This window comes from Ixodes scapularis, unplaced genomic scaffold, assembly GCF_016920785.2.
Source record: "Ixodes scapularis isolate PalLabHiFi unplaced genomic scaffold, ASM1692078v2 PGA_scaffold7__128_contigs__length_106722199, whole genome shotgun sequence".
In the NCBI taxonomy this organism is placed as follows: domain Eukaryota; kingdom Metazoa; phylum Arthropoda; class Arachnida; order Ixodida; family Ixodidae; genus Ixodes; species Ixodes scapularis.
Window position 1 is genome coordinate 2,026,167 of NW_024609882.1, and position 17,170 is coordinate 2,043,336.

A 17,170-nucleotide genomic window follows, 5' to 3' on the forward strand; every position below is an offset into this window, starting at 1 on the left:
GAATTCGGATTGCCCGCAAGTTACGTTTAGCTCTGTTTATGGATTGTTGTTTTCACCGTTTCTTTTTTCGTTCTTTTTTTTGTGTTCGAAGAAAAACACGGTGTTTGCGTTAGACGTTTTTCTTGCCATACTGTGCATACTCTTGTATATAGCAGAATGGAATGTCCGGGAAGTGAGAGACGACAAGGGGGAACGCTAGGTGGGGGAGGGAGGGGCAACCCACACCAAGACATACGACAACAAAAGGCCTTTGGAACTGCGTACTGTAATTATGTTGTATAATAAATACTGTCGATCTTTACTTCCTTATTCTTGGTATCCTGCCTTCTATTCAGTGTCAAGGCGAGCCCTTGGCGCGTCAGACATTTCACGGCGGCTCTAGTCGCTGGAGATGACTTCGCTAAGCCGTGGCCAGTCCGACGGCTTGCATAAGCGAGGTTGGTTGCGTGTTTGGGATGAAAAGCCGAATTCTCGGCGTTTTTGTCGTCACAAGGAGCTCCAAAAAAAAAAAAAACGCAGCGGTTGAGCGACTAGAACCCCTAAACCTTGCCTTCATTAGAGGAAAAGTACTATCGAGCAAATGAAAGATTTTTTTTAGGCATGGTGATTCCCGTAGAACTTGAAACATACGAGGAAGGACTAGGGCCGAAAATTGCCGCCACTGCGCAGTCGAACGTGGAATTCCATCGCACAGAAAGTTCCCGATACGCACTGCCGACCGGCCGCTTTCGCGCGCCCGAGAAAGCGAAGAGCGGCAGAAGAAGGAAAAGAAAAAGGATACGAAACTAAACGCTCATTCTAGCGAAAGCAGGACTCGAGGATATAACGAGAAATAAAGAAAAGAAAAATAACACGGAGAGCATCGAAGAGAAACGTCCCGCAGTGAAGTTTTTCGGGCACGGCGGCACGTTTTCTCTCGAGCAACGAACGCACTTGCTTCGCGTATATTCAACGAGTCGTTCCTCTTTCTTTCGTCCGCCCTTTAATGCCCCCTTCTTCCCCGCTTCGAGCAGGTTCGGCGGCGCGAAAGACTATACTTGCCAGTAGTACGACTGGCGAAATCCGCCATGTAGGCCACTGGCAACGGCATGCACCTCGCAAAGCAAGGCGCACGGCCAGGGCACGAATAAAGAACGCGAGTTATCGTCCGACGCACGAGCAAGAGCGCCCCCGGCAGAAGAAATGAAACAAACAAACAAATATCTCCTAACAAATAGAAGTCGGTGGAGTCAGGGAGGAGAAAGGGGGGGGGGGGGGGGGGGGGGGGAGCCCACTTCGTTACGTATTCATTTTTACGGAACGAGGTGCGCGTTTGCCATCACGAAGAAGTGTGGCTAGTTTGCTGCCTGCCCTCTGCCCTCAAAATAGCGGTACCAAAAAAAAAAAATTGTGTTTGAAGTAAGATAGGAGACCGACTGGCGGAGAAGGTTAGGAGACAAGGGCGGAGAAAGGTCAGGTGGAGCGCCGGGACGAGCAGAAGGCATTCCGCAACGTAGGACATTGCGAATCTCTTAGTGTTTTTTGTTCTTGTTGTTGTTTGTTTCCTACTTTTTTGGGGCTATATTGGTGCGCCGAGCTCTTCCCATAGCGCCTCTCTGGACGCAAAAATAGCTCGGGACCGTGATAGGATGCTATTATATAAAATGGGGCTCAATTTTGTTTTTAAACACGTCGCCCATAAACAAACCATTGAATTGCGTTGTTGTCGGCGTCGGTGGGAGTCCCCGTGCTCTTTTTCGCGTTGGAATTGTTGATTCTACGTCCTCCGAACAATGTCTGACTACTTGAGCGGCTTCAGCAAAACTAACGAGGCAAAACTTTGCGTGAATAATGGGACGCGCGGCGATTCATTTCACGTGAACGCCGCAGAATGGGCGCTAAAGCCTGACTCCCACGATGAGATTCTGCTCGCTATTTTCAGTCGCGACGTCGCTCGGACTGCAAAAGCGTGGACCGTAGCTGAGATGGTGGACGTCGATACTGAAAACCGCAAGGAGAGTCGGGCAATACAAGTCGGTGATGGCCACTGGTAACAATGGTCAACATCTTGTATCTGTTTACACTTAGCCCACTCACCCCAACCAACCTTCAAAAGTGTTTTGAGGCCTGCACTTAGTTCTTATCGCAATTACCGGGTCAACGTTTGGTTTACGGGCCGCTGTCGTTTGAACTAGCTGATGACAAAAAGCAGCCAAGTTTGAAAGAGCAGACGACAGTTCGAACGGATGCGCAATGGAGTGCGGGCAAGAAGCACCGCGTCCCGCGTCAACAAACCATTCAAATGTCACGTTGTCGGCGTCTGTGTGAGTCTGCATACTCTTTTTCGCGTTGGAATTGTCGATTCTACGTCATCATCGCAATGTCTTACCACTTTAATCGCCTGAGCGAAATTATCAAGGCTGGTTATGCCGCTAAACTTTCCGTAAATAATTTGACGTGCGGCGATTCATTCGCATGAACGCCGCAGAATGGACGCCAAAACCATGATGAGATTCTTCTAGCTATTTTCGGTCGCGACGTCGCTCGCGCTGCAAAAGTATAGAAGGTAACGTCGATGATCGACGTCGATACTGAAAATCGGAACCGGGAACAGATCAAGCGTAACAAGTCGGTGATGGCCACCGGTACCAATGATCAACATCTTGTATCTACTGTTTACACCGAGCCTACTTAAATCTTTTGAGGCCTGCAATTACTTCTTATTGCAATCACCGGGTCAAAGATTGGTCGACGGGCCGCTTTTGTTTGAACGAGCAGACGACAAAAAGCAGACAAGTTTCAGACGAAAGTTCGAACGATCAGGCGGCCGAGTGAATTTGAAGACGCACTGAACCCGTGGGTGGTCCGGACAACTTGGCGGTTTTCTCTCGTTTATGTTGGAACAAAGCAAATATATCTGGCGACCACAAAGTGTTGCCCTCACACGCAATCGTAGTTCGACAGCGTCTGTTCGCCCCTTTCACGGCTACTATCCACGTCCTCGGACGAACGGAGGGGGCAAAAACACATGAAAACTGATCTTCAAACCTTTCCAGACTCTCTTGGTACAGCCCCTATCGCAAAATTTTGACGAGAAAGCAGGTTTTTTGCCTCGTTTCTTTCAAAGGAACACAAGAATGCATGTCTGGCACGGCGACTTCTGCCCACCGCCCCAGACCGGAAGTGCGTCCGACGCGCCACCACCGCGGCGTGACGTAGGAGAGTTGAGTTCGTGTATAGACCTTTCCAAGAAAGAGCGTGTGGCCGGCGTCATCTTGAGTGTTCGTGCGTATTGCTCGTGCATTCCTCGCTTTTCGAAGCGACGAACACGCACGTGCTGGACTGTGAAGATCGCACGCTGGACTGTGATTTTGTAAACATTAGAAAGGTCTATACACGAAATATTGTTCGAGGAAATCGTAACTTTTTTACAGCACTCTTGAGCTAGAGTAGACCTTCTGAAGCGTTCCGTTCCTTAACCTGTTTTTCGCGAGGTGCCTTAATGTGCATCCGCCAGTCTTATCGTGGCGACATCAAGAGCAAGAACGTCGAGGCAGTATAGAGTTCTTCTCATATTATTATAGTGGCGGGGATAGCATTATACACCGCCGTAATCAGTCTTTTCCGAGTCGACGAGACCCGACGATTCGAAATCTGGCCGGTGGCGGCAGACCAGCCAAACGGTCCCGTCCTTTGGAAGCTATCAACCCCAAAAAACCAGTTGTCGATCGATGACAAACGATACATAATCGAGACAGGCTGCTGCCCACCGTCGCAACACGAGGAAACCGAACGCGTTCCAAACTTCGCGCATCCCTAAGCTGACAGTGCGAGGGAAGCTAAGCACTCGCTGGGCCATTCAGCATCCTCCCTTTCATCATCACCCCACCCCACCGTCTGTTCGAACGGGCGAACTCTCGCGCTCCCCTCACTCCACCCGTTTCAATCTGGATGAGCACATCGTAAGAGCGACTGCACGCTGCCTCTGGCAAGAAGTCGCACTGCACTGGCTAGAATTGCAAGAGGCGAAAGTACAAGCAGGCGAGATGGTTAGAAAACATCACGATCTAAAAACTTGAGACACGAAGAAAGAAAATCACGGGCAAGAAGACACAAAATTAGATTTTGCGTCGTTTTGTTCGTCATTTTCCTTCTCCGTGTCTCGTGAGTTTAGATAACGATGGAGTGGCGAAATTTCTCATCTACAGCGGAGGCGCCGGCCGGCCGCGTGGTGCTGACCAACTTCCCGCCGTCTAAACAAACGCACAACGCACTTATTCGTGAGAACGGGCGGCAACGTAGCTTCCAGCGCACTGTCACCAGCGTAGAGGTGAAACGGAGTAGGTAGGTGTGGTGGCGGCGAGAAACACCCAAGGCTGGAACATGCTGCCGGCGTGCCGCTGCGTGCCGGGCATCCGTCGACGCCTTCAGCCCCAGGCTCAACGCGAGGGTTAACGAGTCCCCTCGCGTTTAGTCGACCGGTCCTACGGCTTCCGGGTTCCGCGAGAAAGTGAAACTAAAGAGACAAAAAAGAAAAAGGAAATACGCGCACATCCCGTCATGCTTCGTGGACGATAAAGCTCAGGGCCCGACTGCATTTCGAAAAACGTATTTCACTCGCCCACTAAAAAAGTGTTCTTTTTTTTTATTTTTTTATTTCATGTTTCGGTTTTCTGGAGGGTTTTCCATTTAGCGCAATCTGGTCTAGATGATGACAGAGTTGAAGAAAACGTGATTTTACCTCGTAATCCTTTACACGACTTCTGGAAATCAGACGCGGGCTGCGCTCGGACGAATGGGAAAAGCGTGCGCAGTAAAACTTGACACGACGCAGTAATGGACTTTTAATGACGACCCTTAATACGAGGTGTTTCGTTGTATTAACGTCCCGGGTCATTTTACTTTCTTTTTTTATTTGATACCGACATCGCACTCTACGAAGCGGGAGGGGGGGAAGGGGGGTGGAGGGAAGTGTGTAAGAAAATACGTATAAACGGATCTAAAAGAACAACAGCAACAACAGTAGAAATATGAACAAAACAAAAACCTGTCTTATGTTTAAGATGGGAACTAAAGTTCGTTTACTTCTACGGCTGGGCACTTCATTGATTAACCTACCGATTAATCGGATAATGCTTTAGACGCGAAGGTTTTTTAACCGGTTAATCGTCTAAATGTTGACAAAAAAAAGTAAATTTTCAACGCTTTCACCACACCGACGTGGGCGAGCACACCTGTACGAAGGTAAACTTTACGTAAAATTTCGACGTATAAAGTTAACTGCTGTAAGGGCGAGATTCGTGATTCCAAGCAAGTTGAGAAGCTTACACGTATATGCCAACCAATTCAACGCCGTGCGAGTACCCGTTTAGCGCAGCAGACTGATGTGAACAATCAAGGGAGTTCATCGTCATCATCATCATCATCATAATGCCTTTATTTGTGGCCATCAACAACCAACAAAGGTCTACAATGTGGCACAGTGAAAAAAAAATTGCACAGCTGTAAAACATGCTCAGCTGATAAAACTAGCATGCAACAAAACACGACAGTACATTTTTAGCGGCGGTAAATAATCTCATCTAATTGTCTACTGAGATGGGAGTTCGCTATTGCCGGATAGTATCAACGAACATTTTTACTTCTGCGGCTGAAATAATAATTTTGTAAGTGTGGGTGTCTTTTGACTGTTCTCAACTACGCTTCAAGGTTAATATAAAATCCAGAATGGTAAATTGCGCAATTTACTTCATATTCAGCAAAAAAAGGTTATTTTGACTTTTTAAGTTCTTATGCATGGGAATGAATGAAGCCGATTAATCGAATATTTAATTGATTAATGCGGGCAATTGATCAGGTTATAATTTTTAATCGACGTACAGCCCTGTAATTCTCGATCAAGTCAGTTTGTTTACGATAAACGTTATTTCGAGGGCATTTGTCTGAGACTGCGTTTGCTGGTCTTAGGATGCGCGAAATAAATACCGAAAAGTGCGTTATGACTAGAATGACGTTTGCGACTCCAGAGAAGCCCCCGAGATATGACGAAACAGTGCGACCATCGATAAGAGCAAAAAAAAAAAAAAAATCCGTATCTTGCAGCTTGGAGAACAAAACCGAGCATTGCCATAAAGAAAATTCATAACAGAGCTACTACGTTATCAAAATTATAAGGCGTTGGCACTTTCCTCTCCAAAACATAGACCGTTCTACGACGGGACGCAGAAAGAGCAGAAGTCCTTATGTTCGCTGGAAACGTCATCGGAATATCTTGTCTTCACACCAAGCTCGGCACTCAAGTGATTTCGAGGGGAACTTCCTTTCCGAGACGGAAACCTTCCCGATAATTCTGCGGCCATTATATTAGCCACCCGCTGAACCCAGCGGAGTTCCATTTGTTCCGGTGGGCACCAAATTGAAGCTAATCATTCTCGAGCGACGATGACAATGCCCGAACCAACGCGCAGCGCATGCAGCGGGAGTTCGAACGTCGAAAAACAGTCATAGCTCAGATTCCCCCATACTTCCGCGTGAGTTGGACCGAAACAAAGGTTACGAGCCAACTCACTCAATGACGTATCGGGACTCCGTCACCTCACGGAGCTCTCCAGCCAATCGACCAAATGGAATAAGGTTCGTCATAAGATGTCCGACCAATCAAGTGATAGGAATGAGGGGGCGAGCGGGTCATGCTTTCGCTGGATTGGCTGGAATGGCTCGTAGCGTCTGCTGCGGTCCATCGTAAATGGAAAAACGACGACGGCTACCCGCCGCTTGCAGACTCCGCGTGCGTGAACGCATATCGCCGTGGCCACTGTGCACGCGCGCGCGCGTGTGCGCTTCGAGGCGCGCTCCGTTTGTTCCGTGGCTCGAGAAAATAAACGAGGCCGATGGCAGAGACGGATTCTTCCGGGTTCTTGGCGCGATCGGCGGCCGCCGCGTTGGCTCGGCGTCGCCGTCTGCGTCGAGCGTATATTGCGCCTTTGGGGAAGCCACATTTCTCGTCGATCGGTGTGCGATAGAGCCACTACAAAACGTATGCGCGCAAAAAACACAAAAAAAAAAAAAAAAAACTCTGCGCGCGCTGTTTGCAGATTGTTTATGTTTGACGGCCACACTGTTCATAAAAAACACTGTCAACAGACATGTCCGAAGCGTACGTATGTACAGTACGAACATGCTTCGAGTATGCTTTAAGCGGTACTGCTGACATCAAGTGTGCGGCGAAGAGCGTGTAATTGTGTCGCGCGTATATGTTCATACTTTCGGAACTAAGTCACCCCCAATGGGCGCGCCTGGAGTCTCGGCTGTAGAAGAGCAATGTAGCCAGTGCGGTACAACCGCCGGGGTCTCCAACGTGCACCACGAAAATGTGATACGCGAGCGCACGCCGCCGTATACAATACCCATCCAGTTCGAAACGGGCGGGGGCAGGGATAGAACCCAGGATTCGGCAAGCTCGGACGATATCGTTTTCTTATGTCGCGGGCCGTTTCAGCACTTTTGGGGGACGGCCCGTTTCGTGCGTGTTCGGATTAACTTAATAAAGCTTCAGACAACTGGCAACAATGATTTGAAACACCACGGTGGTTGAAGGGTCGTTTCTTTGAACCGTATGAGCCATCGTCTCGGTGTCTCGTCGTCCATCCGCGTGCACGAGGGGGACACTTACTCAAATGCAAAGGACGTCAACAAGGTACATGCAACGTCGTGTTAGCGAAGCGCAAGTTCGTCTGCTTCTTTTGCCTTCTTTTGCGGGGGTGGTGGTGACGTCAGAACGCCGAGCTCTGTTTGGCTTTGATTGAAGGATAGTGGATAGTCTTCGAGGCAGCCTGCTTTGAGGTCCACCCACTATCCTTCAATCAGAACCAATCAGAGCTGGGCCTTTTGACGTCATCACAACCCACTGCAAAAGAAGCAGACGAACTTCTGCTCCGAGGACAGCATATCTATGTACGTGTGCGTGTGAGGCTGTAGGCACTTGCTGCGAGCGACACGAATGAATGGCTTATGGGAAGTCAGAGGTGTGAATGACGCTTTGTGCAGTGGCAGGCATGGAATGCTGATTGTGAAAGTTTCAAATGCTACGATGTTCGAATGTTTCTAGGAAATATTCAGGCTTGTGTGCGTAAATAAGGTTATTACAATATTTATGTATTCTCATTTTACAAAAATTTAAGGAAACGAAGGCGCAAAAACCTTGGCTTACTTTTAAGCAAAATTAAATATTTGACAGTCCCGTCTTAACTTGATCAATTTTAAGGGTTAGCAATTGGATGAATGTGGGGAATCTAGCTGACCTCCCTGTAGTTTGTAGTTCATCCGATAAACAGATCTGCAAGGCTGACGAAGGTACGGGCAGGAGAGCGTGGCTTCAGAAAGTGCCCCTTCCGCACGAGTTCTCCTACGAACAAAACCATTTGGAAGAGCTTGGCTCACGGGTACGTTCCACTGTCTGCACCATAGACATTGGAGATATGAAGTATAGAGTGCCAGTTACGTTTTGTTGGCTTTGGAACGGCGACTTTCCAAACTTAGCTTCTACGACCCACACTCCCTTTTCACCCACGAACAGACGGGCCCGAAGACGGCTGACGAACATTGAGGTCTGGACAACGTCGCCGTTCAGCGGCGTCCATCTTCGCTCGAAAAGTTTTGAAGCGCGCGCGTGAGTCGGCTGCTCACCGCTGCCCAGTTGCGAGAGAAGCGAGACACGCACGTGCGCGCGTACCTGACGAAGCATGACTGGCGTCCTCGGAGCAGGACAACACTCCGCAGCTGAATTATAAGCATACCAGCTCACAACTTTTGTGGCTATGCAGGCGAAGGCGCGTGCCTGAGCAAAGGTTAAAGCAGTGCACGCGCACTACTCCTGTCGCCGGAAGTCCCAGACAAAGTTGTCCAAAAGTGCTTTTGGCCGGTTCCATTTTCAGCGCTCGTGCGCACGGTGAGTGCTTTGCTCGCTTTTCGCAAAGAGACGAACATCCGTATTCTGAACCGTGGAGACCGCACGCCGGGCTGTAGATTTGTAAACCTTGTAGGTGGTGTATGGTTGCGTCGTGTCGCGAGCCATTTATCGCCAAATTGTGATGTTAATCCTTTCTGCTTTCTCGAAAATGTAATAGTACCGTTTCAGAGGTATGAGCCCTCTAGTGGTAGTTTCAAAAGCTCCAATATTTCCGCACCCATGGCGGTGATATGTGAACAGGATCGCCTCAATCATGCATGTCCGACTTCGTGAACCGAAGGCGACTTAATTAAAAGAGCCCTCTTGTTAGAATCACTTCACTGCGTTCTGCTGTATGCTTTCGAAGGCGTCATCATCTCTTGTTGTGGAGAGGCTGCGTAGTGCCGCCATTAGAGCGTCGGGTTTGGCTCTGCGCAGGGTGGGTAGACTAACTTTGAAAAAGGGTCTATCGAGCCATTCAAGGTATTACACAAACAAAAATCAAAAGTCTCTTTAATGCTTGGCCACTGGAATGCTGCAGTTGTCCGGGTTCTGTCACTGACATATGTTGAAGTATCACGCGTCAAGCTCGTGACGAAACAAGATCCATGCGAGAGATTCTTCGGATACGGCTGCTTTGTACTCGCCCCATTAAACGCGCGTTGAAAACTCATTTCAGCGTCCATTAAAGCCGAAAGCACGGCACGCGCCGCTCGAGGCAGCCTGTTACGGGGACGCCCAAGGGTGCCAGCTAGGCCGGCTCCATCAAAAAAAAAATCACATAAGCATTCCTCGAAATTTCCAGCGCAGAAAGCAAAAGGGCATGCGGCGCGCTTCGCTGCCCATCATCTGCTTTCGGGGCGCGCGTGTATTAAATGCGTACTGCTCGGCGTTCTACCAACATAAAAAGAAAAAAATATATATACAGCAATAATAAAAATAAATGTCTAGATGCCATATTTTGCTTTTCTTTTTCTACTTCTTCTTATTTGTCTGCCAGAAACCGGCAGCCAAGTAAATTGCTTCGAGGAAGGCAAAGGTAAGATAAAGGGAAGAAGAAAAACAAAATCAAGAAAAGAAGAAAAAAAAAAAAAGGAAGGGAGAAACGTGGTTGGAATGCGAGAAATGGAAAGTGAGAAATGAGAGCCCTCTTCGCTTTCGCTCGTTTTCAGCTGCAGGAGGCCCGCTGCGCTCTGTTTCCCCCCAGTGCCCTCCCTCCTTTCAACATCCGAACGAATGTGCTTAAAAGGCGATGGCCTTCCATAAAGTCTAGGCAAGGCCGTTGACACTTTGAGGGGGCCACTTCCAGCTTCTCCAGCGTGTCAAAAGAAGAAAGAGAGCTTACGCTTAATTACCACAATCAGGCACCGAACAAGGGCGACTCGAAGAAATACGGGTGCACTCTAAGTAGAAGAGGTTTCAAAATACCCTGTCCAGCGCACGCTTAATCTCTCCGAGAAAGCTACAGGAGAAAGTGCGTCCTTTTTCCTCTTCCAGAACCTAATCCTAAATCCTCTGCTCGAAACGCGGCTCAGCGTATTTTTGTCGTCGAACAGCTCACCCCCCCCCCCCCCCCCCTCCCCCCGTGGCGAGGAACTTTTTCTTTTTTTATATTTTCACTTTCTTCAGCTTTCCTCACCCGCGTATGGAACGCAGCCAGCCTTGACCTTTGTCGAGGATAAACCGGTGCAAGAAAGTGGGCTTCAGATAAACGTAGCTTCGAAATCGCTTCTCCGAAAAGCTGTTTTCAAACACGTCCACACGTTGCACCCCCCCCCCCCCCCTTCCCGCTTCTTTTCAACTCCAACAACAAAGTCTCACTCGAACAATACCTAATGTGGCAGCTGCGTACAAAGGACCACAAGCGCGAGTTTTCCAAGAGTTATTCGCGTCGCCCAAACACGTCTCCCATTGACCGATAAGTCCTTGCAACCTGTTACGTTGTTTTCGTCAGGCGCTTTGCTGCAGAGAAAATAGAAAAAGAAAAAAAGTTTGAGTTGTGTCGACTCCACAAAGCAATTGTTCACTGGAGCGCAATGCCGAGCGAACGAGGTAACGTGTATTACACGAACCAGAACCCGAAATACCAAATTCCAATTTTGTTCGTTTTATTTCGTGTAATTTGGGCGGGCTCGCTCGGGTGGACGTTATAATGTCGGGGCTTTTATAATGTGCCCAGTGTTGTAATCAGACCGGCGCGGTTCATTTCGCCCTAGATGATGTAGTACCGACACTGCCGGTGTTCGATTAAAACCGCAAGGTCGTAGCGTTGATTTGGCTCAACACTCTAAAAAAAGTCTGTGCGTCTACTTTCACGCACAACACTCGGAGAGCCAATCAGCGATACTTACGGAGGCAGCTCAGCAAATGACGATGTCGAAACATCTGTTTAGACCAAAAAACGCAGACTGAGTTGCGACATTAAGCAATGCAAGCGTGACGTTTTGCATTGCTTAATGTCGCAACTCAGACTGCGTTTTTTGGTCTAAACATATGTTTCGGCATCGTCATTCGTTGAGCTGCCTCCGAAAGCTGCGCTGATTGGCTCTCTGAGTGTTGTGCGGGAAAGCAGAAGCACGGACCTTTTTAAAGAGTGTATGCCTTTCCAGAGCTTATCAGTCAGGCGACAAACTCCGAATCATTAAGCTGTGGAGGGACGCGCTGTATCTGATATACGGCCCAAGAGAGCGACTATTTTAGCACGCAGAAGTCGATTATTGGAATGGTCTATAAGGTCTACAAGGAGACTATAAATCTTTAAGGAACCCGAAGCATATGGCACGTCCAGAGCATCTTATAATTGCTCCGCAGTGAATGACATCCCGGCATTGGCCAATAAGAATGATGAATAAGCGTTAATGTGATAGGCCACGCCGTGCGTTTTTTAAATTGTCAGTGACGGTAAACAGGAAGCGAAAGGAAAGGCGCGCTTTTTGATTGGGCGGCGGTTTTATCAACCCTCAGGCGATATTGCTCACAACAAATAAGTGCCAGCAACCACCAAGGACAAATATTAGTCTGGCTCGATGCATTAATTATCTTTTCTCTTTGTACTTCCGCAACGTGAGGTGTCTGCTGTTTAGTGGACCGAAGAACGAAAATTGTCCGTATCGCAGCATATATAGAACGCTCCGTCTGACTGCGTTACGGCTGCCAGAAACCAGGACATCCCTGCTTCTTATGTCGCGTGCCAAACTATTCTTTGAATTGGATTCCACGCTTCATCCGAAGCGTGGAATCCAATTTGACGCAACGGAGTCAAGCGCACTCAAATTCTCTCAAATGCGTAAGGGTAGGGTGCCTTCAAGTGCGCTTTGCTTAGGGTGGAGAGATCTGGCCATTTTGTCCCACACGTTTATTTTTCTTTTTTGTTCGGAAGCGCGTGAAAGAGCGTGTCCATGCAAGCGTTTGTGGCGCTGACTGTGCTGTGGCGACACGTTTTCGTCGATTTTTTTTTTTTTTATTTTACCCGTGAGCGCGTGCTGTGCGCATCGGGTACACGGTGGTCGGGTACGATAAAGGGTGGCATCACCCAAAATAGGACTTTAAGGCGCCCTACGTAGGGGTCTTTAGTTCCCTGGAGGCAGACGAGTGCATGACTGCACTCGTGCCGTCTTGTGCTCTTCACACGCTGAGCACCAGTCAGGTTGTCACATGTGCAGAAAGCTATAAAGTTCTCTCGATGCATTGCAGCAGCAGTGGTGTAGCCAAACTGGCTGGTGAGATTGGTCTATTAACTGCCTATGAGAAGCTGATCTGAACGCGGGCCTCGGCCGAGAAGCGCTATTGACTTCTTTTTTTTTTAGTAACGTGCAGATGTCCGCTCCTACGTGACGTGCTGCCTCGGCTCAAATTGGGCACGGCTGAGACGGGAGATCTTTTATCGATACTCGCCGATTGCTGAAATCTTTGAACAAATCTATATCAATCTGAACACCTAGATCAATATATACCACGCACCAATGTACGATGTCTACAATATTGAAGATGGATACGCGTTTTTCTCACACCCTGGCCGCGTACTCTAGTGTGCCATACCGCGCATAGTTTTTTTTTTTCTAATACTTCACTTTGTGGCAGTTTTTTTTTTTTTTTTGCTTCGTCTAAAATGAAGTTTTTGTAATCAAACATCTATTGGAACCACAACGCCAAGAGAGTTCCCCGTGCTCTTCTGGGCTGCTTAGTTTTAGGACTTCCGATTACAGAAGTGTCCGTCCCATTGAATACGCCATACCCGTCGTGAGCCCCGTCTGACTTCACAAAATGTCCGAGTTAAAATAGAACTGACATCACCGGCAACATCGTTGTAGAGAAGGAAAGGTGCTTCCATGGATGTGTTCGAATGTCAGGAATGTCGAAGTGGTTCTTCAACCGACTTTTAAATTCTCGCCTGTGACGTCACGTGCGGTGCTCAAGACGCTGTGTGAACTACGTATACATCTCGTCTAATCCGTTTTTTCAAATATTGGCACCGTATTGTATCCAAACGGTTCCCTCTCTGTTGTGCGAAGAGGTGTACACAGTGTGCCCCGACGCACGCTCATGCAGGTAAACATTCACTATAGGTAACGCAAGGCACAACGTCTTTCAACACTCCAAATATAGCGCCCAAAAACGCGGCGCTGATGGTGCGTGAACTCCTCTACAGTGTTCGTAAGCACTTGATTGTCCATTAGACGCGTTGGAAGAAGAGTAAGTTTTATCCCGTCTCATTGTGGGAGGAACCAAAATGGAGGTGACATGCGTTATTTATGGATGGGAGTAATGTTTATATATACGTGGCTAGAATTCGCGTCACGCTAGCTGCAACTGTGATGGCTTTGCTGCCGAGCTCGTACCTCCCACAGGATTTATTTTCTGTCATATAAATTTTTTTTTTTGCTGGATGAGCATCACGTCGATGCGCGGTCATGTATCCCTACTGCTTGACGCACATTAAAGACCTCAGGCTGGCAGTGATACTTCACCGCAGCTAAATCTCTCATTAACATAGGAGAGACCAGGCGCACATCGGGTCGAACGTGTACCTTCCCGCTGTCGAAACGTGCACACAATTACTTCAAGCGCTGAGGACTGACATCCCTTGGAAGAACTTTCTCAGATGCCGATTCAGCATCATCGTGTACACGTAGCGTATCCGCGTGTGTGTGTGCGCCAAACCAATACCCCCTAGAAGAAGGGGCCTGATCATGACGTCATCGCTAGAAGATCCGCGACCCGCCCTATGCGACAAACACGTCGAAGCTCGAGGAGGGAGACGCCGCAAACTCGGGCTTAGGCCACTTAGGCCTTGTCTTCTCAAGATGGTATTTGTCAAACACGCCGTTTCGCAACCCGGGACTGCTCTGAGAGGTCGAGACGGAGCACGCAGAGACGCCCCGAGACGATCATCGACGCGGTGCCGTCCGCGCATCCTTTCGGCGTGGGCTCCGTTCGACGCGGCGGCGGCGGCGGCCTGGAGGAAGCCCAGTCGGCGTCATTGTGCTCGGAGCGGGGCGCGCGCGGGGCCGGTTCGCCCACCGGGCGATTCAAGGTGGCGCCGAGGACATTGACCTGGAAGGGCCCGCCGCAGGAGCCCTCGGCTTCGTCGTCGTCTACGGCGGAGGATCGTCGGTCCGCTTCCGCGGTAGGGAGGGGGGCACGGGGGGTCTCGTCCCGTCCCGGACGCTGATTGGTCGGTCCCGTTCACCCGACGATGCTCGTTCGACTCGATTGACCCTTCCCCCCCTAATTTCACTACAACGCCTTCAACAACAACAACTCCACCACGTTTCGGGAAATTTTATTTTACTGCAATTAGTATTACCTGTACTCCAAACCCGCGTTCCTTTTATAACGGTCCCGTCATATTGGTAAAAACTATACCTGTGTGCAGACATTGACTAGGGCGCGGTTCTTCCTCGTACGACGCTCCTGTCATATTGGTTATACAGAAAATGTCTGGAGACATGTTCCAAGTATATATGAAGCAAGCATATGCTTCGAAGATGCATGAGGCCTGCCCGCAGATAAATATGTCATCATGTCTGTGGCGAGCGATGTGTCTTTTGAATGATGTATAAGCGGTGTGACTGCTGCTCAGTTTAAGACGTGCATTACAGCCAAAAACGTGGACTTTATTTATTTATTTTTTTTTTTGGGGGGGGGGGGGGGGGGAGGGGGGGCATGGATTTATATTTTTTGAAAGTATGTGTTTGCGCGTGTGTGAGGGGAAAGGGGTTGATTTTGAGGCTTTTTTTTTTTCTACACTGGTGGTCCCCTCATCCTGATACATACCACTGTTTCACAAGCAATTAAAACCAATACATATTCAGAGGGCTTTTGAACGAACTGCCTTGCTGCAAACCAGAGATTCGTCCCCCCCCCCCCTTTTTTTTTCTTCCATATTCGTTCAATTTTTCTTTTTTTTTTTCTGTGTGAAACACGGATGTTTGCAACTTTTACGGCATGTAGGGGACACGCTAGTTTCTATCAAAATGGCTGGCATCTAGAAAATCGGCGTAGAACAGCAGGATGAGGTTGGGTCTGCGGCCCGTAGCATGTAATCCAATAATTTTGCGAAATACGTACGATATAAGAGCTGCAATAAATACGTAAATGCCAGGAAGGCGTAAACAAGCACCTTCGTTCGGAAACCGATCATCCAGGAGATAGGGAGTGCGATTCTCACACCGAGGTACCACCATCGCCTGATATGTGGGAATAATTTTAAACACCTTCAGCAGACCAAAGGCCTTTTAGAATTGGTGACACACCATTCGCCTACCCATGAGCGGCACTTCAAGTGTCGCCACTTTTTGCCAAAGTCCAACTCTCCCCCCCCCTCTCCCCCGCCCCGCCCCCTTTACTCCTCAAAAAGAAGAAGCTTGTGTGTGTATTTTTTTTTTGTAAGCTAAAACTTAGCATGCGCGGACATGAACACTGGAGAGCACGTACTTCGCGAAACCATCGAAAACAGTCAGTCGGTAAAGGCGAGTGCCAATAGGTCACACGAGTGGAGGACACCGGGTCACTTCGAGATAGCAAGATTCATAGGGAGAAAAAAATGGAGCGCAATAAAAAAATGTTGAAAGCGAGTGAAATTTATAATGCTCAAACGATAATAAATTTTCCCTCAAACGTACACACAGGAACTGTTCAACCTGCCCCGGTCCGTACTCGCAAAAAAGCGAAGGCAATAAGAAAAGAAAATCTACGAGCACATATTATTACCAGTAACAAAAAAAAAAAAAGAAGAGACTAGCACAAAAACAATTAACACGAAGGAACACAAAAACCGGGGTCACACTGCTTATACATCATACAAAAGACAGTCTGCAAACAGATTCGAACGCGATTCACCGCGAGATCCGTGCCTCGAATGCCGCATGGCAAAAAGTTCAAGGGGAAAACACGGCACGCGGCATTCAAACCACGGATATTGCAGTGACTCGTGTTTGCAGACTGTCTTGTGTATGATGGGGGTCTGAGCAGGGTGTTTCTGTCTTCTCTAAAGGAACATCAACATTATTGCCCGCCATTCGTTCTCTGTCGCCGAAAGTTACTGCTCTAAAATGTTAAGTGAGCAATCCAGAAATAAATTACATGCACGTCTATCAAATACTTGTGTCTATTATCGTCCCCTCCTCCAAATAACACCGCTTTTTTCACACACACTCTCTCTCTCTCTTTTTATTTTTTTAAGGGAGTTAAAGTAGACGAACTTGAAATCAGCCATTGGAAAATCTGCACAAATAAATGTTGCAGATCAAATTCAGTGCAAGCAGAACAAAACAGGCCCTCATGCCCTCGAAAACAGAACTCATACACACGCCAAAAGCTTTCAATTGCCAGTGGGTTACGTATTTATTGCGTAGAAACGATTTGTTCAATGCGGGCCACACAGCTCACTTAGTCCTTGTTCACGTACACCTCATCATTATTCAAAAGTGAAGCCCACCTCTGTCATTTAACTATAACACTGGCACCTCTGTGCCAGTGTTATAGCGAAATAAATCTGCTTCTTCGACCGTGTCACCTCATTCAGCTATCACTAAGTGCCCTCCCTTACGGCAGTTCCAAGGCAGGCGACATAATCGGGATCCTTTGTCGCACCACAAGACTCCAACTAGCAGTGACATGCAGTGCGTGCGCAGTCTCAGAACGAGTTCCTGCTGCGAGCAAAATTGGAGTCCGGACCACGCCAAGCGTGCCACTTCGTGCAGCGACCAGAGGAAACTGTAATGTGGAGTCTAAAACGCGATC